The 24,823-nt window shown below is 41.7% G+C and overlaps 1 protein-coding gene across 11 annotated transcripts in view; it reads left to right on the top strand.

The window, feature by feature from the left end:
* The window catches only part of RUBCNL (rubicon like autophagy enhancer), a 71,378-nt gene that overhangs the window by 5,120 nt on the left and 41,435 nt on the right, over positions 1-24,823 (top strand). Inside the window, exon 1 of one of the 11 annotated variants that reach the window (XM_053563948.1) lies at positions 3,281-3,873. The exons of 8 other annotated variants lie outside the window; for them this stretch is intronic. The gene's annotated coding sequence lies outside the window, so the exon portion shown is untranslated. Of the gene's footprint in view, positions 1-3,280; positions 3,874-13,892; positions 14,041-23,919; positions 23,939-24,823 lie in introns of those variants that run through there. 2 more of the 11 variants (XM_053563950.1, XM_053563951.1) reach the window with 2 other exon arrangements.

Here is a 24,823-nt window from a genome sequence, read left to right as displayed (position 1 = left end):
TTAAAGAGCAATGGAGACAATGGGCAACCTTGCCTGGTTCCTGATCTAAATGGAAATGATTTCAATTTAACTCCATTCAATACGATATTGGCTGTGGGTTTGCTGTAGATGGCCTCTATTAGTTTAAGAAATGTCCCTTCTATACCAATTTTGTTAAGTGTTCTGATCATGAAGGAGATGCTGGATAGTATCAAAAGCTTTTTCTGCATCAATTGAAAGAATCATATGGTCCTTATTTTTTAGTTTGTTTATGTGCTGAATTACATTTATAGATTTACGTATATTGAACCAGCCTTGAGAGCCTCGGATAAATCCCACTTGGTTGTGGTGTATAATTTTTTTGATATGTTGTTGGATTCTGTTTGTTAGGATCTTATTGAGTATTTTTGCATCAATATTCATTAGTGATATTGGTCTATAATTTTCTTTTCTTGTTGGGTCTTTTCCTGGTTTGGGGATCAAGGTGATGTTTGCTTTGTAGAATGTGTTGGGTAATATTCCTTCTTTTTCTATATTTTGGAAGAGGTTTAGTAGTATAGGTACTAGTTCTTCTTTAAAGGTTTGGTAGAATTCTGACGTAAAGCCATCTGGTCCTGGGCTTTTCTTTTTAGGGAGATTTCGTATAGTTGATGCTATTTCAGAACTTGATATAGGCCTGTTCAACATTTCCAGTTCATTATGGCTAAGTCTTGGTAGGTGGTGTACTTCCAGGTATTGGTTGATTTCTTTCCGATTTTCATATTTCTAAGAGTAGAGTTTCATGTAATATTTGTTAAGGATTTTTTGAATTTCTGAGGGGTCTGTCGTTATTTCATCATTACCATTTCTGATTGATGAAATTAGAGATTTTACTCTTTTTTTTCCTGATTAGGTTGGCCAAAGGTTTATCTATTTTATTGATCTTTTCAAAAACCAACTTTTCGATTTATTGATCTGTTATAGAATTCTTTTGTTTTTAATTTCATTTAATTCTGTTCTGATTTTGGTTATTTCTTTTCTTCTGCTGGGTTTGAGGTTGAGGTGTTCTTCCTTCTCCAGTTGCTTTGGATATCCCATTAAGTTATTAACTTCCTCTCTTTTGGTTTTCTTGAGGAAGGCTTGCAGCGCTATAAATTTTCTTCTTAGGACTGCCTTTGCAGTATCCCAGAGTTTCTGGTAATTTGGGTCTTGATTGTTGTTCTGTTCCAAAAATTTGGTGATTTCCTTCTTAATCTCGTCTATAACCCATGTATCCTTCAGTATAAGATTGTTTAGCTTCCATGATTTTGTATGGGTATGCAGGTTTCTGTTGTTATTGAGTTCAACTTTTATTCCATGATGGTCTGAGAAGATGCAAGGAATAATTTCTATTTTTTAAAATTTGTTGAGGTTAGATTTGTGGCCCAGGATGTGGTCGATTTTGAAGTATGTTCCATGGGCTGATAAGAAGAATGTGTATTCAGTTTTGTTGGCATGAAATGTTCTGTAGATGTCTGTTAAGTCCAGATGTTGAATGTTTAAGTTTAAATCTAAGATTTCTTTCCTTAGCTTCTTTTTGGAGGATCTATCCAGCACTGCTAGAGGGGTGTTAAAATCTCCAACTATTATGGAACTGGAGGAAATCAGTTCCTCATGACCAGTTGCTCATGTCTGTTAGAGTTTCTCTTATAAATTGAGGTGCGTTCTGGTTGGGTGCATAAATATTAGTCATTGAAATCTCATCATATTGAGTATTACCTTTAACAAATACGAAGTGTTCATCCTTATCCTTCCTTATTTCGGTTGGTTTAAAGCCTATTGCGTCTGCTAATAGGATTGCAACACCTGCTTTTTTCTGCTTTCCATTTGCCTGGAGTATAGATGACAATTGAGTCTATATTTGTCTTTTAATGTAAGATGCGATTCTTGTATGCAGCAGATATCTGGATTGAGTTTTGGTATCCAGTCAGCTAACCTGTGCCTCTTTAGAGGACAATTTAAACTATTCACATTAATTGAGAATATTGATAAGCCTTTCGAGAGTCCGGTGAACATTTTTAATCCTTTTGCGACTGTGGAAGGTGGAATTTGATCAAAATTTTCTGGGTGTGTTTACTTTGTGGTGGAGAATTACACTGGTCTTTAGGGAGGATAGGTCTGAGAATATCCTGGAGAGCTGGTTTAGTTATGGCAAATTTCTTCAACATGTGAGTGTCATGGATGTATTTAATTTCTCTGTCATAAATGAAGCTCGGTTCAGCTGGGTACAGGATCCTGGTATAGGTCTTATTCGGGTTGAGTCATGCTGGAGTTCTGAAACTGTCTGCTATCTGAATTTCAGGATCTCTTGGCACGTCTGGAAAGTTCTCCTTCATCATCTCATGGAGAAGAGACTCTGTGCCTTGTGAAGCCACTTTGTCGCTTTCTGGAATCCCTATAAGATGAATATTGTTTTTCGTTGAATTATCTCAGAGCTCTCTGAGAGAGTGATCTGTTTTTGCCCTGCATTTCTCTTCCTCTTTCAGAGTTTGAGAGCATTTGAAAGCTTTGTCTTCACTGTCAGAAATCCTTTCTTCTGCTTGTTCCATTCTGTTATTGAGGGATTCTACTGTGTTTCTCAGAGCTTTGAGGGCTGCAACTTCTTGTCTCAATGTGTCAAAATCTTTGGTCATTTGGTCTTCGAATTTGTTGAATTCTTTTTTTTTCTTTTCAGTTTTTTGGCTGGGGCTGGGTTTGAACCCACCACCTCCAGCATATGGGGCCAGTGCCCTACTCCTTTGAGCCACAGGTGCCGCCCAGAATTTGTTGAATTCTTGAGCCATCTTTTGGGTTACTGCTTGAAATTCTAATTCGATCTTATTTGCTATCCAGATTCTGAATTCGATTTCTGACATCTCAGCTATTTGTTTGTGCATGGGATCTTGTGCTGCGTCTGCCCCATCGATCCTTGGGGGAGTTGATCTACTCTGATTATTCATATTGCCAGAGTTTTTCTGTTGATTTCGCCTCATGATTGTTTTTCACCATTGCCTCTCGCCGTTCTCAGATTTTGGGAGGTGTCTCTCCAAGATTAGACCCCAGTGCGATCACTCTATTGTTGCTGGATCTTTGTAGTGAGTGACCCTGTGTAGTTCCTCTGGGGCTGCACCAGCCAGGGAGTTCTGGTTGTGGAAGTAGCTCTGGAGGGTGACACACCCGGATCCAGCAACAGGGTGGGAGGTGGTGCGCTCGGTTCTGGGAGTGCCTGGTGCCCAGTCTCTTTGGCACAGAGAGCCCAAGGCTCCAGCAGTCTCTGGCCAGGAGAAGGGCTCTGTACAGAGGCAGGGAGGGTTCCGGAGGGCATGCGGCTACCAGAATCCCTGTCCAGATGAGCAGGCCAGTGTGGAGGCAGGGAGTGTACAGGAGGGAGGACGCAGGGTTGCATGGCTTCCGCAGTTCCTGTTCAGGACATGCAGAGGCCTGGCAGGCACGGGTTGCGGGTCGGTGGTCACGGTGAACCTCTTATGGAGGTCCGTGCGGTGCCAAGCCCAGTAGTTTGAGGTGGCTATGAGCTATGATGCTACAGAGTCTACCCAGGGCAACAGCCTGAGGCTCCAATGTACCAAAACCAGTCTCACTCTGCCCCTGAGGGTTAAGGCTGTAAGGCAGCTCAGTCCCCACCTTTAGGCTGCTCAGTCACTAAGTTACTAGCTCCTGCCTTATCCTTGCTCTGGGACCCTGAGGGCGGAGCTTGCCGGGGCAGTTCTCTCACAATGGATCCCTGCAGCCCACAGCCGAATTCTATTAGCTTCATCCGGCTCATCGGTTCAGTCTGGGGCCCTAGACAATGCCCAACATTCTCCGCACTCCTGCTCAAGCTCTTCTCAAGGCAGTTCAACTGAGTGCCAAGTCCAAAAACATCGAAACAGTTCACAGGTAAGGCCCTTCTGGTTTGCAGTCTCACTGCAGCTTGTACTTACTGTTGCCTGCGGGATTAGTCGATCGAACACACGCAACCACTTGCCAGTTTTCCACTGTTTTTGTCCTTCTCTTGGGGTCCAGAAGTCTCTTGCTGACTCCCTGTATCTTCAAAGGGATAATTATAGGCAGATCCCACTAGCCAGAGATGCCTGGAGTCCTCAAATAAAATACTTCTTAGAGTGTAATCAAAGTTTCAAATTTAAGTGTTTTTGTTGTGAGTAGGCTGGAAAATGGCAAATGAGTAGAAGGTGAAATGAATGATACACTGAATGTGCTTTGCCCAACAATTATGTTGAAAAATTGTTTTTATGTGTAAATGCTTTAGTTCCTGTGATTCTTAGCTTTATATTTGTTAAGAGAACTGAATGTAAATTAGATCTGAAAGGTTTTATTGGCAGGTAACCTTGAAAAGCACCCGCAGTTAGACACTTTTTGGGATGCCCTCTTTAAGTCTGGCAAGGGAGAAGACTTGCACTTCCATATGTGCATTTTAAGATATTTTTGAAAACATGGCTCAGTTGTCAAATAATTTGATTTGTCCTATGACCCCTATAAAAATCTGTTTTTTGTTTATTTTTGTTTTGATCTTGCACTGTTAGTTTAGGGGCAGACTCTTGATTTCGTGGAGATTTGGGTGAGGGAGGTAAATACGTCAGTGCTGCTGGCTTTGCCAGATTCCCCACATCTGCTCCATGCTTGGTGAATCTGACTACCTGGAGAGATGTTTGGATTCATGACATTTAAATAGTCTTCCCTTCCCCCTCTGCTTGTAGAATTAGGGCTAGATTAGTTCAGATAGGGCCTTTCTGGGATTTAGTCATTTGAAAACAGCTCTTCAAGCAGGCTGTTTGCCTTAATACAGCAGAAACAATTCGTAATTAACTTCAAGTACCTTCTATTATACTGTGAAAGAAAGATGATGCTTTCTGTTTGTCCAAATGGTGCCACTTGGACTTGCAGGTTATGTTTGCATATGAATTGTTTCATAGTCAAGATAACCTCAATAATTTTCAACCTACCCCCATCCCCTGGCTGCCCGTTGTGTGTTGCTGTTTAGAACACAAGGAGTTCCTTTTTGTTTGGGGGTTGGGCTTGGTTGGTAATAGTCTGAAACACCTTGAAGGATTCTTACCTACTGGAAGGATAAGGAAGTGTGTGTGCCAGGTGCAAAGTATTATAAATGCCACATGTTAGTTACAAACTGACCAGAAGGAAGATGTCAGAAGATGAATGCTATAGAAAAAAATAGGGCAGGCTTAGTGCCCATAGCACAGTGGTTACAGCACGCCACATACACCGAGGTGGCAGGTTCGAAGCCCGCCCAGGTCAGCTAAACAACAATGACAACTGAAACAAAAAATAGCTGGGCGTTGTGGCAGGCACTTCTAGTCCCAGCAACTTGAGAGGCTGAGGCAAGGGAATTGCTTGAGCCTAAGAGTTTGAGGATGCTGTAAGCTGTGATTCCATGGCATTCTACTGAGGGCGACAACTTCAGACTCTGTCTCCAAGAAAAAAGAAAAAAATAGGGCAGTACATGGAGATAGCATTTCCCTGTAGTGCTTATGGTATTTTTTTTTTTAAGGTGATGGATGTTATTTCCATATGTGCATGTAAATGGTAATTGTTTTTCCATTTTTGTGATACTTTCGTGAAGGGTCTGTAGTTCCATCCAGCTGGGTACACTTATAACTTTGACTTAAACTTGTACATAAGCAATTTAGGTAACCAAAATTTGTACCCCTATAATATTATGAAATTTAAAAAAGAAATACAATTAAAACATTCATACATTCATCTTAGTAAAGTATCACAAGAATGGAAAAGTAAGTATCCAATGTACTCAATTCTAATACAAAGGCAGTAGATGATCTTGCCTACATAAGAGAAAAACTCAAAGTTGTGGGGAAGGGGAGGGAGCGAAGGAGGAGGGAGAGGGGAGAGCAATGGGTGTGCTCCCACTTAATGGGCACAACATAAGGGTCTATGGCACACCTCTTGGGTGATGGGCACAATTATAATAGGGATTTTACCTAACAAACGCAAACATTGTTAACCTAATTGTACTCTCACATTAATCTGAAATTAAAAAAAAAAGGGAAGAATTGCCACCAATTAAAAAAAAAAAAAGGGTGCTGGGAAAGAGTTCCAGTCCAAAGCTACCATTTGAATAAAGACCTTGGGGAAGGTACAGGTAGAGGGATATAGAAGTGTCCAGGTAACAGATAAGGAGGTCAGAGGGGTAACTTAGGGACACATGGACAGATGTAGCAAATGTTGAAGGTTTGGGAATTTTTTCTTTTCTATTTTTTTTTGATACAGAGTCTCAAGCTGTCGCCCTGGCTAGAGTGCTATGGCATCATAACTCACAGAAACCTCCAACTCGGGCTCAAGCGATCCTCTTGCCTCAGTTTTTCTACTTTCAGTAGAGAGGGGGTGTCACTTTTGCTCAGGCTGGTCTCAAATTCCAGGCAATCTACCCGCCTTGGCCTCTCAGGGTGCTAAGATCATAGGCATGAGCCACCGTGCCCAGCTTTGGGAATTTTTTCAGTGGAAAATTTCAAACTTCTGAATAAAGAGAATGGTATAATAAGCAACCTCTCCTTTCTCCCAGCTTCAACAATTGTAACATGTCCAATTGTGTGTCATTCATATCCCCCCACTGGCATTATCCTAAAGCAAATTCAAGAAATTCAATCAATTATTTCTAAATATGTATGTATGCATTTTCAAAAAATATATTTTTAACAAAAATAACCACAATACTTAAACTTTTTGACCTTATTTCCTATCTGTAAGTCCAGACCATCCTCGGGGTAGGGTTGGACAATAGCTGCCCAATTGCTAGTGGTCACAGTGCTGATGTTGTCTTTACCAGTCCGTGATTTTATTTTTCTAGATAGTTCTATTATAACAAGTTCACTTTTACTTCCTCTCTTTTCTTCATACCTATTTTAGACATATTCAGCATTTCCTTCATCTACTCTCTACTTCTCCTTTTAACTTTCTCCTATCCTTTCAGTATCGTTGCTCATAGCCTGACTTGGAGCTTGTGTTCCTTTGATTTCATAGCCCAGGAAATGTCAGCTTCCTCTAGTGTCCATAGATCTTTCTGAAGGGAGATGGGCCCTTCTCCCCATTTCCTTTTTTTAAAATCGTATTACTGAGATCCAGATAGAATTTAAATGCCAAGCAATTCACCCATTTAAACTGTACAAGGCAATTATTTTTAGTGTATTCATAGATACGGGCTACCATTAGCATGGTTTTTATTTATTTTTTATTTTTAGAGACAGAGTCTTACTTTATTGCCTTTGGTAGAGTGCCATGGCTTCCCAGCTCACAGCAATTTCAAACTCTTGGGCTTAAGTGATTCTCTTGCCTCAGCTTCCTGAGTAGCTGGGACTACAGGCGCCCGCCACAACACCCAGCTATTTTTTGTTGCAATTTGGCTGGGGCTGGGTTCAAACTGGCCACCCTCAGTATATGGAGATGGCAGCCTACTCACTGAGCTACAGGTGCCGCCCCTAGCACAGTTTTTAGAACATTTTCATCACCTCAAAAAGAAACCTGTTAGTTATTTCCTTCTCCTACCCTGAGCAAACCAGTTGTTGGGGAACCAGCCTCAAAGTTCACAGTGGTTCTTTTCCAGTGCTTGGCAGAAATAGAAGAATGAAGAAAAATGAAAAGATAGACCCATATTTAAAGTTTTAAGAACAGCATGGGCTGAGGGATTTTTGCTCCATGTAAGGATCCAGCACAGACCCTGACTCTGGGCCAGCTGTATATTTATTTCATACATCCAGCAGGGGAAGGCCTGCTTAGTTCTTGCTGTGCTTGCATTTTCTAACCAAACTGTTTCTTTAACTAACATTAATTAGACTGATTTACCTTTTACTTTTATTGCCCTAAGTTATTTATGATCTTAACACAAACAGAACACGGGACAGGGAACACAGTCCAGGAGCAGGATGTCAAAGAAGACCCCAATTAGGCCCTGCAGACAAATCACAGGAGTGGTAATTAACACTCCAGAATTCTTGTGCTCAGATGACCTGAGGCTTCTGACCATACCAAGGTGACAGAAGAAAGGTGATATTTTCCCCTTATGTAGTCCAGAGCCACTCTTGTTCCCTTTAAGGAGGTTTAAACATTCAGTGTTCTCTAACTCCCCCAAAGCACTCATTCTTCCTGAGAGGACTGCCCTTCCTGGGAGAGCCCTGCCTGCTCTGTAACCTCTGCAGCTGAGTCATGCTGGGGGAGAGGTGAAGTTTCAGGTGCATCTTACAAGGGTACATGTGAAACTTAAATGTAGAATATAAATGTCTTAACACAATAACTAAGAAAATGCCAGGAAGGCTATGTTAACCACTGTGATGAAAATATGTCAAATGGTCTATAAAACCAGTGTATAGTGCCCCATGATCGCATTAATGCACACAGCTATGATTTAATAATAATTAAAAAAAAATAGCCTCTTGAGTCTTCAAGGGGCTAGGCCTTCAGCAGTACATTTTGCACCAGGCTTTGGGTTTCTCTGACCAGTTTTTGTTCCCTTTTGCCCATCATCTGCAATCATTTTCTTAATTCAATTCCTAGCCTACTTACAACAAACAATTGAATATTAGTTTTACGCTTATTAAATCATTATTACTAGCGATGCAAGCACATCTAGATATGACTCTTCCCTTAAGCGCCCATAGGTACATCCGCAACCACTAACTTACTTTTTGTTCTCTATGAACTTGCCTATTCTGGACATTTCATATAAATACGTGTGTGTGTGTGTGTGTGTGTGTGTGTGTACGAGATGCCTTTGTGTCAAGCTTCGTTTACTTATTATAATGTTTTCAGTGTTCACCCATTTTGCAGTGTGACGTGGTACTCCAAATCTATTTATGGCAGAATCACATTCCATTGTATGGATAAAGCACACTTAGTTTATCCATTACTCAACTGATAGAGATTTGGATTGTTTCCATTTTTAGCTGTTAAGGATAATGTTGCTATAAACATTTGTGTACAAGTTTTTGTGTGAACGTATGTTCTCCTTTCTCCTGAGTATGTATCCAAAAGTAGAATTATTAGACCAAATAGTAATTGTATGTTTAGCTGTTTAAGGAAGTGCCAGACCATTTTCCTACATAACTCTTATTTCATTTTGCCCAAACATGGAAATCTAGCCATCTTTTATGTGCAGATACCTACCTTACTTTGGGTAAATTTCTGTATTAATAGTTTTTCAAACTTTTAGTTATCATATATAGTATAATTCTGTTTTTGCTATTATTTTTTATATATGAGGTTTTTTTTTTTTTTTTTTGAGACAGAGTGTCACTTTGTTGCCCTTGGTAGAGTGCCGTGGCATCATAGCTGACAACAACGTCAAACTCTTGGACTCAAGCAATTCTCTTGCCTCAGCCTCCCAAGAAGCTGGGACGACAGGTGCCTACCACAACGCCTGGATTTTTTTAGAGCCAGGGTCTTGCTCTTGTTCAGGCTGGTCTCAAACCTGTGAGCTCAAGTGATCCACCCACCTTGGCCTCCCAGAGTGCTAGGATTATAGGCATGAGCCACCGTGCCTGGACCCTATGTGTAAAGTTTTTATTTTATTATTATTATTATTATTATTTTTTATGTGTAAGGTCTTTAAGCAGAATGTTCACTGAGCATGAGTTCCCAGAGTGGACAGTAGTTAGCTTTAGGATACAAGATGATTCGTTAGAAAGCAAGAACACAGTGCTATTTTTATGTGTTTTATAGTTAAATGCTATATTAGAATAATTGTACATGTGTAAGGTATACAAATAAATATTCTTATATTGAAATTGTGTGGTTCAAAGATTTTTTTTTGACACTCATGGGGAAGAGTAAACATAAAAATTTGAGAATAACTCTTCCAGAGACATGAAATCAAATATGGTTCTCAATCCTATGTTTTATGGAAAGTCTGATAGGAAAATGCTTAACATTACTTTGCTAAAGGCAAAGTGCCTTATGCCTGTAATCCTAGCACTCTGGGAGGCTGAGGCAGGTGGATTGCCTGAGCTCGTGAGTTTAAGACCAGTCTGAGCCACAGCGAGACCTCATCTCTAAAAATAGCTGAGCACTGTGGTGGAGCCTATAGTCCCAGCTACTTGCGAGGCTGAGGCAAGAGAATCACTTGAGCCCAATAGTTTGAAGTTGCTGTGAGCTGTGATGCTATAGCACTCTCCTGAGGGCAATGAAATGAGAGTCTGTAAAAAAAAAAAAAAAAATTACTTTGCTAATGACATTGAAAATATCCTGCTAATTTCAGAACACATGGAACACGCGAATAGCAGTGGAAAAAACAGTGGATCAAGTGTCAGACTTTTGTTTTTGTCCTACTTCTGCTAATTACTAATGATGAGACTATGGGCAAGTCCCCTAACGGTCTCCATTTCAGTTCTAAAACTGTCATATAACACCTGCACTGTTGCAAGTTATTATATAGAATGAGAGTGGAAAGTGTGACATATTCAGTGACCATAGAGAGTTAGTCATTTGGGTGTTCTGGGCAACCCTGCAGTCCTCTTAGGCTAAGTATTTGGTTTTCCCTGATCTTACCCCACTTCTTTCTTTTTTCTTTTCTTTTTTTTTGAGACAGTCTCACTATGTTGCCCTCAGTGGAGTGCTATAGTGTCATAGCTCACAGCAACCTCAAACTCTTGGGCATAAGCAATTCTCTTTCATCAGTCCCCCAAGTAGCTGGGGCTACAGGCACCCACCACAATGCCCGGCTGTTTGTTGTTGTTGTTGTTGTTGTTATAGTTGTTGTTGTTTGGCAGGCCAGGGCTGGGTTCAAATCTGTCAGCTCCAGTGTAGGTGGCTGGCGCCCTTGCCACTGAGCTACAAGCGCCGAGCCCCCACTTATTTCTTGTAATTGCTTTCTGTCCTTCCTCTGTGTTCTTCCAATAACAATTTTGAAAATTAATGGTTGTTGCTGAAGGCCATATCAGTCAGAGTGGAATCCAGGTGAGGCCAGAGCGCGGTGCGGTGCTGTCTTCTTCCTGCTGCTTTTCTTACCACATAGTGTTTTGGTGAAGGTGCAACCTTGGGAAAGTTGTAGTTTGTTGAAATTCCTGGACACTGTTGTAGAAGCTTTGGAGTTTATTGGGCATTGTAATGATTTCTGTTTTGATTTTGATAGTGTCAGAGTCTGTCAGCTTCCTTGGAGATGTGAATCTTTGCTTAAAGTCAAAGCGTGAAGGGAAGTTGTTACTGAGAAGGGAAGAGATTCTGGGAAACCAAGTTAACCAAACAGCTCAAGCGCTGTGGTTAAAGATTTAACCATTTTCTACTCACTTGCCCTGTTTATTACGGGGTGTGCTTAATGAGGGGCTAGAAAATTCATAAAAATGAACTTTACCTTTTACCCTAGACTCTTGTCTGTGATTTCTATTCTCTAATATTCTTTATTTTAAGAAAATGCTTGTTGGACCTTTTAGGTTGTGATCTCTAATTTCTTCTAAAGGATGACATCCATTCTTAACTTCTGTTCTTGGGCCACAGAAATAACCAACATAGGGCCAGGTTTCGTGGCTCTCGCCTGTAATCCCAGCAGCCTGGGAGGCCAAGGCGGGTGGATTGCCTGAGCTCAGGAGTTTGAGACCAGACTGAGAAAGAGCGAGACTCCATCTCTAACAAATAGCCTGGCATTGTGGCAGTCTAGATAGATTAAAAAAGAAAAAAGGCCATTGTTGGTATTAGGAGCTAAAGCTTCTCTGCCCTCAAAGTGGGGGCTGCTATGATCTCAAAGACTTTTTTTTGAGACAGTCTCAAGCTATTGCCCTGGATAGAGTGCTATGATGTCACAGCTCACAGCATCCTCCAACTCTTGGGTTTAAGTGATTCTCTTGTCTCAGCCTCCCAAGTAACTGGGACTACAGGCACCTGCTACAATGCCCAGCTATTTTTTGGTTGTACTTGTCATTGTTGTTTGGCAAGCCAGGCCTGAATTCGAACCTGCCAGCTCTGATGTATGTGGCTGGCACCCTAGCAGCTGAGCTACAGGCGTCAAGCCTATCTGAAAGACTTTTGTAAGGTCACTATTGAGATCATGGTCACTCATGCCCAACTGAAGCATCTGTTCCTCTTGCAAAAGTTGCATCTTTGCAGTTAATGCTGTGTTCCTGTGGTGGCTTTAGTGATGCAGTCCTTCTCGATAGGGTCACTGACTCTGATGTAGGATGCTTTTGTCTGGGGCCTTTGCTGCTGTATGTATGTTAACTAGTAATCTGGCTTGTGCTTACTCTTGATCACAGGTGGAAAGACTCATTAGGAATGATGGTAAACTTTGAGAGCTGATATCTCTTTCTTTAATACGCTTTTAGAAATTGATTTTATCTTTTTTACCCAAGCAGCTCTGTTTCAAAGGGTGTCCTTTATGACAAAGGGAAGTAAGTTGAGATGTTGAGCATTGCTTAGACCCACATCATCTTCTGCTTATGTGTGAATGTGCATCTCTTCACAATATCCCTCCCACTGCAGCACAGGAAGCCTATTTTAGTCACTAGTGTTTTGTTAGCCCAGTGCTGCCAAAACAAAAACAATGCCAGAGAAAAGTAGATGCTCAATAAGTATTTCTTAAATGAGTAACTAACAGACTACTACAAGCAATAGGGCACCATGCACCACACCCAGCAATTACACAGGTGTCCACAAAGTTCATGTGTAATTTAAAATCAAGCATTTCTTCTTTCTAATCCTTTTTACAGATTCTTTCTATCACATATACTTACAAAGTTACAACTATTTTAAACTGTACACAAACTTTATGGATACGCTGTATGATCGTACCTCATGATTTACCTGCTGCCTTTAAGATTAAAAAAAGGGGTGTTGACCTTTGTCTTTAGGGCCTGATTTTGATGGTTCTTTTCTTGGGGGTGTCAAATGCTCCTTTATTGAAACATTTTCCTTTGTACTTTTCAACTAGCTGGGCATTCCATAGCACCATTGTCAATGTCCTCTGTGATGTCATGAGGGTGGTGGCCATCAACATTGCAGACCACTGACTGGGCCGTCCCCAGGATCTCTTTATAATGTTTCCAGGGAGTTCTCTGGCTAAAGATCGGTTTGGCATCTGGCTGGCAATGTTGACAATCTCATTGAAAGTGGTATTTCCTTGTGTTTAATTTTTTTTTTTGTTTCTTTCCATCTCTCAGTGTTTCCTCGAGGGCTCTGATGACAAGGCCAGAGGCAGAAGGTACCACTTCATCTGGGCCTGTCTGTTCTGGATGGTCAGTTTCACTATAATCCTCAGACCCTTCTAGTGACCTGTTGCCTTGGCAATGTCATTACCAACCTTTTTTGGAACAAACCCAGGGGGCTGATCTTGGGGGCCAGGGCAGATGTGGCACTGATTTCACCACCGGTGCACCTCAGGTACATAACTTTGATCTCCTTGGGGTCAAATTTAGGTGACATGGTGGAGGTAGCGGGTGTTGGATGAACCGGATTCAGATTCAGGACGACTGAAGAAAGTTGCACCTTGGCCTCCTCCTAGCCAAAAAGTGAAAAGCATTTTGATGATTTTTAATCATTGCTTTTTCTTCTGTGTCAGTCTGGCTCTCAGAGAAATTCATCGTTCCTGGTGAGTGTCTAACCTAGCTTTTTTAAAATTTTTTTACAGATTCTCACTCTGTTGTTAGAGTACCATGGCATCATCATAGTTCACAGCAACCTCAAAGTTTTAGGCTCAAGTGATCCTCTTGCCTCATCCTCCTGACTAGCAGGGACTACAGGTATCACCACAAAGCCCATAACCTAGCTTTTGGTCTTCTCTCTGCCATTGCCCAGTTGTGCCCTTAGACATGGTTTTGAATTTTACAGGGGGCTAGTCCAGCTCTGAAGAGCTTGATTTTATAGCTTGCCAAAGCTAGCACCTACTAGTTGCAAACATTTCCCTTTGAAAATTGTTTTTTATGGATGGGAAGATGGCGGACTGCCAGCTTTCCACAGAGGCTCCCATCCTGAAGGAGAGTTAGGGGACGAAAATTTAGCAAGTAACCTGATGGATTCGAGCAACACCAAGCGAGAAAGTTGAAGAACACACATCAACCCCGCTGAGGAGAGCTGCGACCACAAGGAAGCAAACAAAAGGTACAAAACCCATCACCAAGCGGACGGGAGTCCCCCCTCCCGCACCTGATTGGCTTAAGGGCCCCACAAGCAAAAGGGCAGAAATCAAAGGCCATCCCACTACACTTCACGGGAGAGACCTACTACAAACTGGACCTACCTCCCTTACTAGGATGCCTAGGCGTTCTCCTGCCAGGCCTAAAACTGTATAAATCTGTAAATATCCCTTGCTGGCAACTCTGAGCACCCAGCACTTCCCTCCACTCTCTCTGAGGTCTGAAAGCCTGTCCCCCAGGAGTTTGGATTCTTGGGTGACTCCTAAAGGGGAGAGGACAGTCCCTGAGCTGTGGCTGGTCAGCGCTGATTCTGGGGCACGGGAGAGAGGTCAGGACAGTCAGCGGAGGGAGACCCACACCAGGGTGGTGCTTCCCCGAGGGGAGGTGCAGCAGCCCTCCTTGGGCAACAATACAACCAGGCATATAACTGAGTCGAACTCGCTACCAGCTGCTCTGAGCTCCTGGCACTCCCCCTGCCCTCACTCTGTGGTCCGGAGACCTGAACGCCTGCCGTGTGGCTGGGCAGGGAACTGGGGGTAGCCGAGTCTGTTCGCTGCCCAGCGGTTCTGGGCTCCAGCCGCTCCCCCCCCACCCCGCCCCCACTCTGAAGCCTGAAGGTACAACCAGGCGAGAGACTGGAAGAAACTGCATTTGCTCGCTGCCGACTGGGCTCCCTGCAGCTCTGAGCCCTTGCTGGCTCTGGGCTCCCAGCACTTGCCCCGCCCTTGCTCTGTGGTCCGGAGACCTGAATGCCTGTGCGGTTCTGAGCTCCAGCCGCTCCCTCCACCCCACCCCCACTCTGAAGCCTGAAGGCTTGAGCTGCGGCGGTACAACCGGGCCAGAGACTGGGAGAAACTGAATTGCTCAATGCCGACTGGGCTCCCTGCAGCTCTAAGCCCTTGCTGGCTCTGGGCTCCCGGCGCTTGCCCCGCCCTCACTCTGTGGTCCAGAGACCTGAGCGGTCTGGGCTGCTCCCTCCACCCTGCCCCCACTCTGAAGACTGAAGGCTTGAGCTGTGGCGGTACAACGGGGGGAGAGACAGGGAGGAACTGAATTTACTCGCTGCCAACTGGGCTCCCTGCAGCTCTGAGCCCTTGCTGGCTCTGGGCTCCTGGCACTCGCCCTGCCCTTGCTCTGTGGTCTTGAGACTTCAGCGCCTGCCGTGTGGCCGAGCAGGGAACTGGGTGGAGCCGAGTCTGTTCGCTGCCTGGCGGTTCTGGGCTCCAGCCATTCCCCCACCTCCCCCTCACTCTGAAGCCTGGAGGTTTGGGCTGTGGCAGTGCAGTGGAGCCAAAGATTGGGAGGAAAGGAGTGAGCTTGCTGCTGGTGGCTCTGAGCTCCCAGCACCCCACCCCATCCACACTCTGGGATCTGGAGGCCTGTCCCCCGGGAGTCCAGATTCTTGAGGGATTTGTCGGGGTATGCACAGTGCCCGAACTACGGCTGGTCGGTCCTGACTCTGGGACACAGGAGTGAAGCTGGGGGAGACCCACATCAGAGCGGCAGTTCCCTGAGGCGGCTGAAGCCATACCCTCTGCCTCCCTGGGCAACCAGAGGAGGCCACCCCTGAGTATAGGATTTTGCTGAGGTGACTCACAGACCCCGGAAACATCCAGGGTAGGGCCGACTCAGAGAACTGAGACTTCAACCCAGAGTAAGTGCTTCACTGAGGTCAAACAGAAGCCAGCTGACAATAAGTCAGAACCACTCAGCCCCACCACACCAGACAGGGCCGCAGTCTCTCAGGCTACAACACTGAACAGGCCATCAACAAAACCCTAGGGGAAAATTCAAAGGGAGTAAAACAACCATGGGGTGGAATCAGTGGAAAAACTCCGGTAACATGAATAACCAGAATAGATCAACCCCCCCAAGGAAAGAAATGGCGGATATAATTGAAGATCCCATTCATAAACAACTGGCAGACATGTCAGAAATCGAATTCAGAATTTGGATTGCATACAAGATTGATAAAATGGAATTAGGAATCTGAGGAGAAATTCAAAAGTTGTCTCAAGAATTTAACGAATTTAAAGACAAAACCACCAAAGACTTAGACACACTGAAGCAAGAATTTGCAGCCCTTAAAGATAAGAAAAATACAGTAGAATCCCTCAGCAACAGAATGGAGCAAGCAGAAGAAAGGATTTCTAACATCGAAGATAAAGCCTTCGAACGCTCCCAAACTCTCAAAGAGGAAGAGAAATGGAGAGCAAAAACGGATCTTTCTCTTAGAGAGCTCTGGGATAATTCGAAGAAGGCAAATATATGAATAATAGGAGTTCCGGAAAACGATGAATGGCTTCGATGGGCACAGAGGCCCTTCTGCATGAAATTATGAAAGAGAATTTTCCAGACATGCCTAGAGATTCTGAAATTCAGATAGCAGAGAGTTTCAGAACTCCAGCACGATTCAACCCCAGTAAGTCATCCCCCAGACATATCATAATTAGCTTCACTAAAGTCAATATGAAGGAGAAAATTCTCAAGGTTATCAGGCGAAAGAAAGCCATTACCTACAAAGGTAAGAACATTAGAATGACTGCAGATCTCTCTGTTGAAACTTTTCAAGCCGGAAGAGGGTGGTCATCAACTTTTAATCTCCTAAAGCAAAATAACTTTCAACCCCGGATCTTGTACCCAGCTAAACTGAGTTTCATCTATGATGGAGAAATTAAATACTTTAATGACATTCATATGTTGAAGAAATTTGCCACAACCAAACCAGCTCTTCAGGATATTCTCAGACCTATCCTCCGTAATGACCAACCCAATCCTCTACTACAAAGGTAAACTCACTCAGAAACTCCTGATCAAACTCCAACTTCTACAATGGTGAAAAGATTAAAGTTGTCCACTGGACTTTTGAAAAACTTGATACCCAAAATTTCACCAAACTTATCAATAATCTCCATTAATGTGAATGGCTTAAACTGTCCTCTAAAGAGACATAGGTTAGCTGACTGGATACAAAAACTCAGACCAGATATCTGTTGCTTACAAGAGTCACATCTTAACTTAAAAGACAAATACAGACTCAGGGTGAAAGGATGGTCATCCATGTTTCAGGCAAATGGTAACCAGAAAAAAGCAGGAGTTGCAATTTTATTTGCAGACACAATAGGCTTTAAACCAACAAAAGTTAAGGAAGGACAAGAATGGTCACTTCATATTTGTTAAGGGTAATACTCAATATGATGAGATTTCAATTATTAATATCTATGCACCCAATCAGAATGCACCTCAATTCATAAGAGAAACTCTAACAGACATGAGCAACTTGATTTCCTCCAGCTCCATAATAGTCGGAGATTTTAACACTCCTTTAGCAGTGAGGGAAAAAGAAATTTTAGATTTAAATCTAACCATCCAGCATTTAGATCTAGCAGACATCTACAGAACATTTCACCCTAACAAAACTGAATACACATACTAATCATCAGCTCATGGAACTTACTCCAAAATCGATCACATCTTAGGTAACAAATCTAACCTCAGTAAATTTAAAGGAATAGAAGTTATTCCATGCATCTTCTCAGACCATCATGGAATAAAACTTGAGCTGAGTAACAACAGGAATCTACATACTCCTACAAAAACATGGAAGTTAAATAACCTCATGCTGAATGACAGCTGGGTCAGAGATGAGATCAAGAAGGAAATTGCCAAATTTTTGGAACAAAACGACAATGAAGACATGAACTATCAGAACCTCTGGGACACCGCAAAGGCAGTTCTAAGAGGGAAATTTATAGCGCTGCAAGCCTTCCTCAGGAGAACGGAAAGAGAGGAACTTCGCAACTTAATGGGACATCTCAAGCAACTGGAAAAGGAAGCATATTCCAACCCCAAACCCAGTAGAAGAAAATAAATAACCAAAATCAGAGCAGAACTAAATGAAATTGAAAACAAAAGAACAATACAATAGATCAATAAATCAAAAATCTGGTTTTTGGAAAAGGTCAACAAAATAGATAAACTGTTGGCCAACCTAATCAGGTAAAAAAGAGTAAAATCTCTAATCTCATCAATCAGAAATGACAAAGATGAAATAACAACAGACTCCTCAGAAATCCAAAAAATCCTTAATGAATATTACAAGAAACTTTACTCTCAGAAATATGAAAATCTGAAGGAAATGGACCGATACTTGGAAGCTCGTCACCTTGCAAGACTTAACCAGAATCAAGTGGAAATGTTGAACAGGCTCATTTCAAGTGCGGAAATAACATCAACCATACAAAACCTCCCCAAAAAGAAAAGTCCGGGACCAGATGGTTTCACATCAGAATTCTACCAAACCTTTAAAGAGGAATTAATACCTATATTACTCAAACTGTTCCAAAAGGTAGAAAAAGAAGGAAGACTCTCCAACACGTTCTATGAAGCAAACATCACCCTGATCCCAAAACCAGGAAAAGACCCAACAAAAAAAGAAAATTATACAGCAATATCACTAATGAATATAGACGCAAAAATATTCAACAAGATCCTAACAAACAGAATCCAGCAACATATCAAACAAATCATACATCATGATCAAGTTGGCTTTATCCCAGGGTCTCAAGGCTGGTTCAATATACGTAAATCTATAAATGTAATTCAGCACATAAACAAACTAAAAAACAAAGATCATATGATCCTCTCAATCAATACAGAAAAAGCTTTTGATAACATCCAACATCCCTTCATGATCAGAACACTTAAGAAAATTGGTATAGAAGGGACATTTCTTAAACTCATAGAGGCCATATACAGCAAACCGACAGCCAATATCATATTGAACCGAGTTAAATTGGAATCACGTCCACTTAGATCAGGAACCAGACAAGGCTGCCCATTGTGTCCATTGCTTCTTAACATTGTAATGGAAGTTTTAGCCTCTGCAATTAGGGAAGAAAAGGTGATCAAGGGCATCCACATAGGGTCAGAAGAGATCAAACTTTTGCTCTTCACAGATGATATGATTGTATATCTGGAAAACACTAGGGACTCAACTACAAAACTCTTAGAAGTGATCAAGGAATACAGCAATGTCTCAGGTTACAAAATCAACATTCATAAATCAGTAGCCTTTATATATACCAACAATAGTCAAGTTGAAAAAACAATTAAGGACTCTATCCCATTCACAGTAATGCCAAAGAAGATGAAATATTTGGGAGTTTATCTAACAAAGGATGTGAAAGAGCTATATAAAGAGAACTATGAAACTCTAAGAAAAGAGATAGCCGAGAATGTTAATAAATGGAAAAACATACCATGCTCATGGCTGGGAAGAATCAACATTGCTAAAATGTCCATACTACCAAAAGCAATATATACCTTCAACGCAATCCCTATTAAAGTTCCACTGTCATACTTTAAAGATCTTGAAAAAACAATACTTCGTTTTATATGGAATCAGAAAAAACCTCGAATAGCCAAGACATTACTCAAAAATAAAAACAAAGCAGGAGGAATTACGCTACCAGACCTCAGACTATACTACAAATCGATAGTGATCAAAACAGCATGGTATTGGCAAAAAAACAGAGAAGTAGATGTCTGGAACAGAATAGAGAACCAAGAGATGAACCCAGCTACTTACCGTTATTTAATCTTTGACAAGCCAATTAAAAACATCCAGTGGGGAAAAGATTCCCTATTTAACAAATGGTGCTGGGTGAACTGGCTGGCAACCTGTAGAAGACTGAAACTGAATCCACACCTTTCACCACTAACCAAGATAGACTCTTACTGGATTAAAGACCTAAACTTAAAACATGAAACTATAAAAATACTAGAAGAGAGTGCAGGGAAAACCCTTGAAGAAATTGGGTTGGGTGAGTTTTTTATGAGAAGGACCCCCCGGGTGATTGAAGCAGCTTCAAAAATACACTTTTGGGACTTGATCAAACTAAAAAGCTTCTGCACAGCCAAGAACACAGTAAGTAAAGCAAGCAAACAGCCCAGAGAATGGGAGAAGATATTTGCTGGTTATGTCTCTGACAAAGGTTTAATAACCAGAATCCACAGAGAACTAAAATGCATTAGCAAGAAAAGAACAAGGGATACCATCACAGGCTGGGCAAGAGAATTGAAAAGGAACTTCTCCGAAGAAGACAGGCGAGCGGCCTTCAGACATATGAAAAAATGCTCATCATCTTTAATCATCAGAGAAATTCAAATCAAAACTACTTTGAGATATCATCTAACTCCAGTGAGACTAGCCTATATCACAAAATCTCAAGACCAGAGATGTTGGTGTGGATGTGGAGAAAAGGGAACACTTTTGCACTGCTGGTGGGAATGCAAACTAATACATTCCTTTTGGAAAGATATATGGAGAACACTTAGAGATCTAAAAATAGATCTCTCGGGGCGGCGCCTGTGGCTCAGTAGGTAAGGCGCCGGCCCCGGCCAAACTGCAATCAAAAAATAGCTGGGCGTTGTGGCGGGCGCTTGTGGTCCCGGCTACTCGGGAGGCTGAGGCAAGAGAATCGCTTGAGCCCAGGAGTTGGAGGTTGCTGTGAGCTGTGTGAGGCCACGGCACTCTACTGAGGGCAATAAAGTGAAACTCTGTCTCTACAAAAAAAAAAAAAAAAAAAAAAAATAGATCTCTCATTCAATCCTGTAATTCCTCTGCTGGGCATATACCCAGAAGACCAAAAACCACATCATAACAAAGATATTTGTACCAGAATCTTTACTGTAGCCCTATTCATAATTGCTAAGTCATGGAAGAAACCCAAGTGCCCTTCGATCCACAAATGGATTAACAAATTGTGGTATATGTACACCATGGAATATTATGCAGCCTTGAAGAAAGATGGAGACTTTACCTCTTTCATGTTTACATGGATGGAGCTGGAACATATTCTTTTCAGTAAAGTGTCTCAAGAATGGAAGAAAAAATAACCAATGTATTCACCCCTATTATGAAAGTAACTTAGGACCTTCACATGAAAGCTATAACCAAGTTACAACCTAAGAACAGGGGGAAGGGGGAAAGCGTGGGGAGGGTGGGGGGAGGTGATTAGAGGGAGGGGGATTGAAAAGATCACACCTGTGGTGCATCTTACAAGGGTACATGTGAGCCTTGGCAAATGTGGAATGTAAATGTCTTGGCAAAGTAACTAGGAAAATGCCAGGAGGGCTATGTCAACTAATGAGATGAAAATGTGTCAAATATTCTATGAAACAAGTGTATGGTGCCCCATGATCATATTGATGTACACAGCTATGATTTAATATAAAATAAATAAATAAATACACATGAATCTGAAAATAAAAAAAAAGAGAGAAAATTGCTTTTTATACAGAAGCTTAGTTTTGCTCAAAGCATTTAGGTCAGTTCTGTAAATGGCAGACTCACAAATAACATCATTCTCTTTAATTTGTTCATTAAAAATATTGGGATCACTATTAACATTTGATATTCTATATTTTTCACATGGTTTTGCATCTATAATCATCTTCCCCCATATAAGACATATGTGACTATAGACAATTGAGAACAAATCATCACTTACTTATACATAATAGCCTTGTTGTCTTGGAAATAATGAGGTTCTCATGAACTGTGGACTCATTAAGATTGGAACTAGTAAGAGAAAGGAACTAGTCTAAGAAAGTAAATAAAAAATGATATGAACTAAGCTGTATTTTTTGTACACTTTATAATGAAAAACTAAAAATAAATACTATCCATGGGTCTAGGTGAAGTAGGGTACATTTACACTGTAGACAGTGATAAGACAGTTTAGAAGAATGAAATGCACTGTTAAGACATACTGTGCAGAGGGGAAAAAAGGTAAGCTATGAAATGTGTCTAGTGTGATTCTCTCTACATATATTAAAAAGAAAACAAGACATAAATTCTGATCTGACATGTGTATGTTAGTTAATCCATAGGTGAAGGTCTAGAAGGAATAAAATTGTTAATGTTATTTCTGAGAATAAAGTAGGATTGGTGGGGCTTCTGTGTTTTTAGAATTTTATAGAAACATAGTCCTGGTTTCCTTTGGGAATTATAAAATCTAAAATTATTAGAAGGGAAAAGATGTGTGACAAAGAAATTGGTGCAGAGGTGGGATTTGATGTCAGGAGAAGGAGGATGAAGCACTTTGGGGTAGTGAGTTCTGGCAGTTACATAGTGAGCTATATCCTGTGGTGTTTTGTGAATGGTGATTTGAGGCTTTTATGTTTTCAGGATGCTTTTATAGATATGTTATATACTTTTACAGATATGTTATATACAAATTATGTAAAATATATCTGAAAACAATATATAATATATACAAATAAATACACACATAGAGTATTCCTTTTAACAATGTGAGGGTTAAGGTGCAGTCAAAAATCATAACTTGGGTGGCACCTGTGGCTCAGTGAGTAGGGCGCCGGCCCCATATACCAAGGGCGACGGGTTCGAACCTAGCCGTGGTCAAACTGCAACAAAAAATATCTGGGCAAGGCAGCACCTGTGACTCAAAGGCGTAGGGCGCTGGCCCCATATGCCAGAGGTGGTGGGTTCAAACCCAGCCCCAGCCAGAAACTGCAAAAAAATAAAACATAGCTGGCCATTGTGGTGGGTGCCTATAGTCCCAGACACTTGGGAGGCTAAGACAAGAGAATTGCCTAAGCCCAAGAGCTGGAGGTTGCCGTGAGCTGTGAGGCCACAAACTGAGGGTGACAAAGTGAGACTCTGTCTCTAAAAAAAAATCATATAACTTTTGAGTTCCCTAAAACTTAACGCTACTAATAGCCTGCTATTAACCACATACCTTACTGATGACATAACAGTTGACTAAATCACATTTTGTATGCTACATATGTCATATAGTATACATAAAAATAAGCTAGAGAAAAATGTTATTAAGAAAATTGTAAGGATGAGAAGATATATTTAATATATTCATTAAGTGGAAGTATATTATAATAAAGGTCTTCATCCTCATCCTCTTCATGTTAAGTAGGCTGAGGAAGAAGAATGATAGGGAGTTGGTCTTACAGTCTCAGGGGTGGGAAGAAATCTGCATATAGGTAGATCTGTTCAGTCTGAACCCATGTTATACAGGTTGTGTAAGGGTCAGCTCTGTGTGTGTGTGTGTGTGTGTGTGTGTGTATTTACTACATCTTCATCTTCATTACTCTAAAAGTTATGACCTGGCATATAGGGACCACAAATTAAGAAAACTCAAGAACTTTTAAGAACAATTTTCATGTTTCTTCTTTTGCCCTCTTTGAACTTGATCTTGTCAGTGTAAGGACTGGGTGAGAAAAATTCCATACTCTTAGAAAACATGGATTCACTTCTATGCCTGCCTGAATAATCCTACCCCCGTAATAGAACAGCTGTATCTGCCACAGAACATTTTTCTCTAGCTCTTGACTTTGCACTTTGTTGAATTTGCTTATAGTCTGTAGACATCTATTGCGCCCCCATATGTGACTCTAGGTTTGGGGGATGTGATGTTTTTCTAGAGAACAGATTAAGGCCCTGCTGTCATGGAGCTTATAGTTAGGTGGGGTGGGGATGGGGGAAAAACGACAGTAAGTAGATTTAAAAATATCCAGAAGTGAGCACTACTGTGGTAAAAATTAACCAGAGTGACGTGCTGGTGAGTGACAGGGAACTACCTTAAGAAAGTGGTTAGGAAAGACTTCTTTGAGGAAGTAAATTGTAAAACAAGGCGTGCATGACCAGAAAGAGCCAGATGTGTGGGCATTTGGGGGAAGAGCAGCTCAGGAAGAGGAAACCCAGAAGAGTAGTCTTAAAATGGGACAGAACTTGCAGGGTTCAGAGCTTGCTGTGCTGCTGGGTGAAGATGAGTGAGAGAGGTTTGCAAAGTCAAGATCGTGTCAGGCCTAAGGGCAAGGTAAGGAGTTGGATTTTAATCCAGATGTGATGAGAAGCCTTTGGGGGATTTTGGTTAGGGAAATGCCTGACCTGAGTTAGGTTTCTGAGAGATTTCCCTGAATACCTGTTGATTATAAGTGGGCAAGAATAAAAGCAAGGAACCCCATTGGGAAACTACGCCTGGATGTGCAGGTGGGGGAGACGTTTGGTGAGAGCAGGGAGGTAGTTAAAGCTGCAGACTCGCTGGTGGACTGAAGGTGAAGAGCCAGGGAAAGCAGAGATCAGAAGAGCCCCCTAAGTTTCAGGGTTGAGCCACTGGGACATGTGTTTTCTGAAATGGGGACATGGAGGGTTGAAGCAGGTTTTTAAAAAATCATTATTAAATCATAGCTGTGTACATTAGTGCAGTCAAGGGGTACAATGTGCTGGTTTCATATACAGTCTGAAATATTCTCATCAAACTATTTAACAGCCTTCGTGGCATTTTCCCAGTTATCGTATGAAGACATTTGTATTCTGCATTTAGTAAGTTTCGCCTGTACCCATTCTAAGATGCACCGTAGGGTTAAAGCAGATTTGGGGAAGAAATCACTTTGGTTTTGGATGTATCAGGCTGCAGTGCCCACTGGACAAATGTCAAACAGGCAGTAAAGTCTACTAGCCTGGAGTTCAGGGGGGTCAGGAATCGAGATCACACGGCATCATCTGCATACGTAGTGAGAGTATTTACAACCCTGGAATTGGTTCCAAAGTCTCTTACTCACCACTGTGCATGTGTTACACACCACCTTTCGTTTTGGCTAAACTTGCCTAGACACATTTCTTCTGTCTCCACACTTTTCCTTTTGCCATAGAAAGTTTGCTTTTAGCTTCACCATGCAAAGAGCAAGGGGAGAACAGTAAA

The sequence above is a fragment of the Nycticebus coucang genome, chromosome 15 (assembly GCF_027406575.1).
Source record: "Nycticebus coucang isolate mNycCou1 chromosome 15, mNycCou1.pri, whole genome shotgun sequence".
Taxonomy (NCBI): domain Eukaryota; kingdom Metazoa; phylum Chordata; class Mammalia; order Primates; family Lorisidae; genus Nycticebus; species Nycticebus coucang.
The sequence above is the reverse complement of the archived record's forward strand: the minus strand, read 5'-3'. Positions and strand labels throughout refer to the sequence as shown.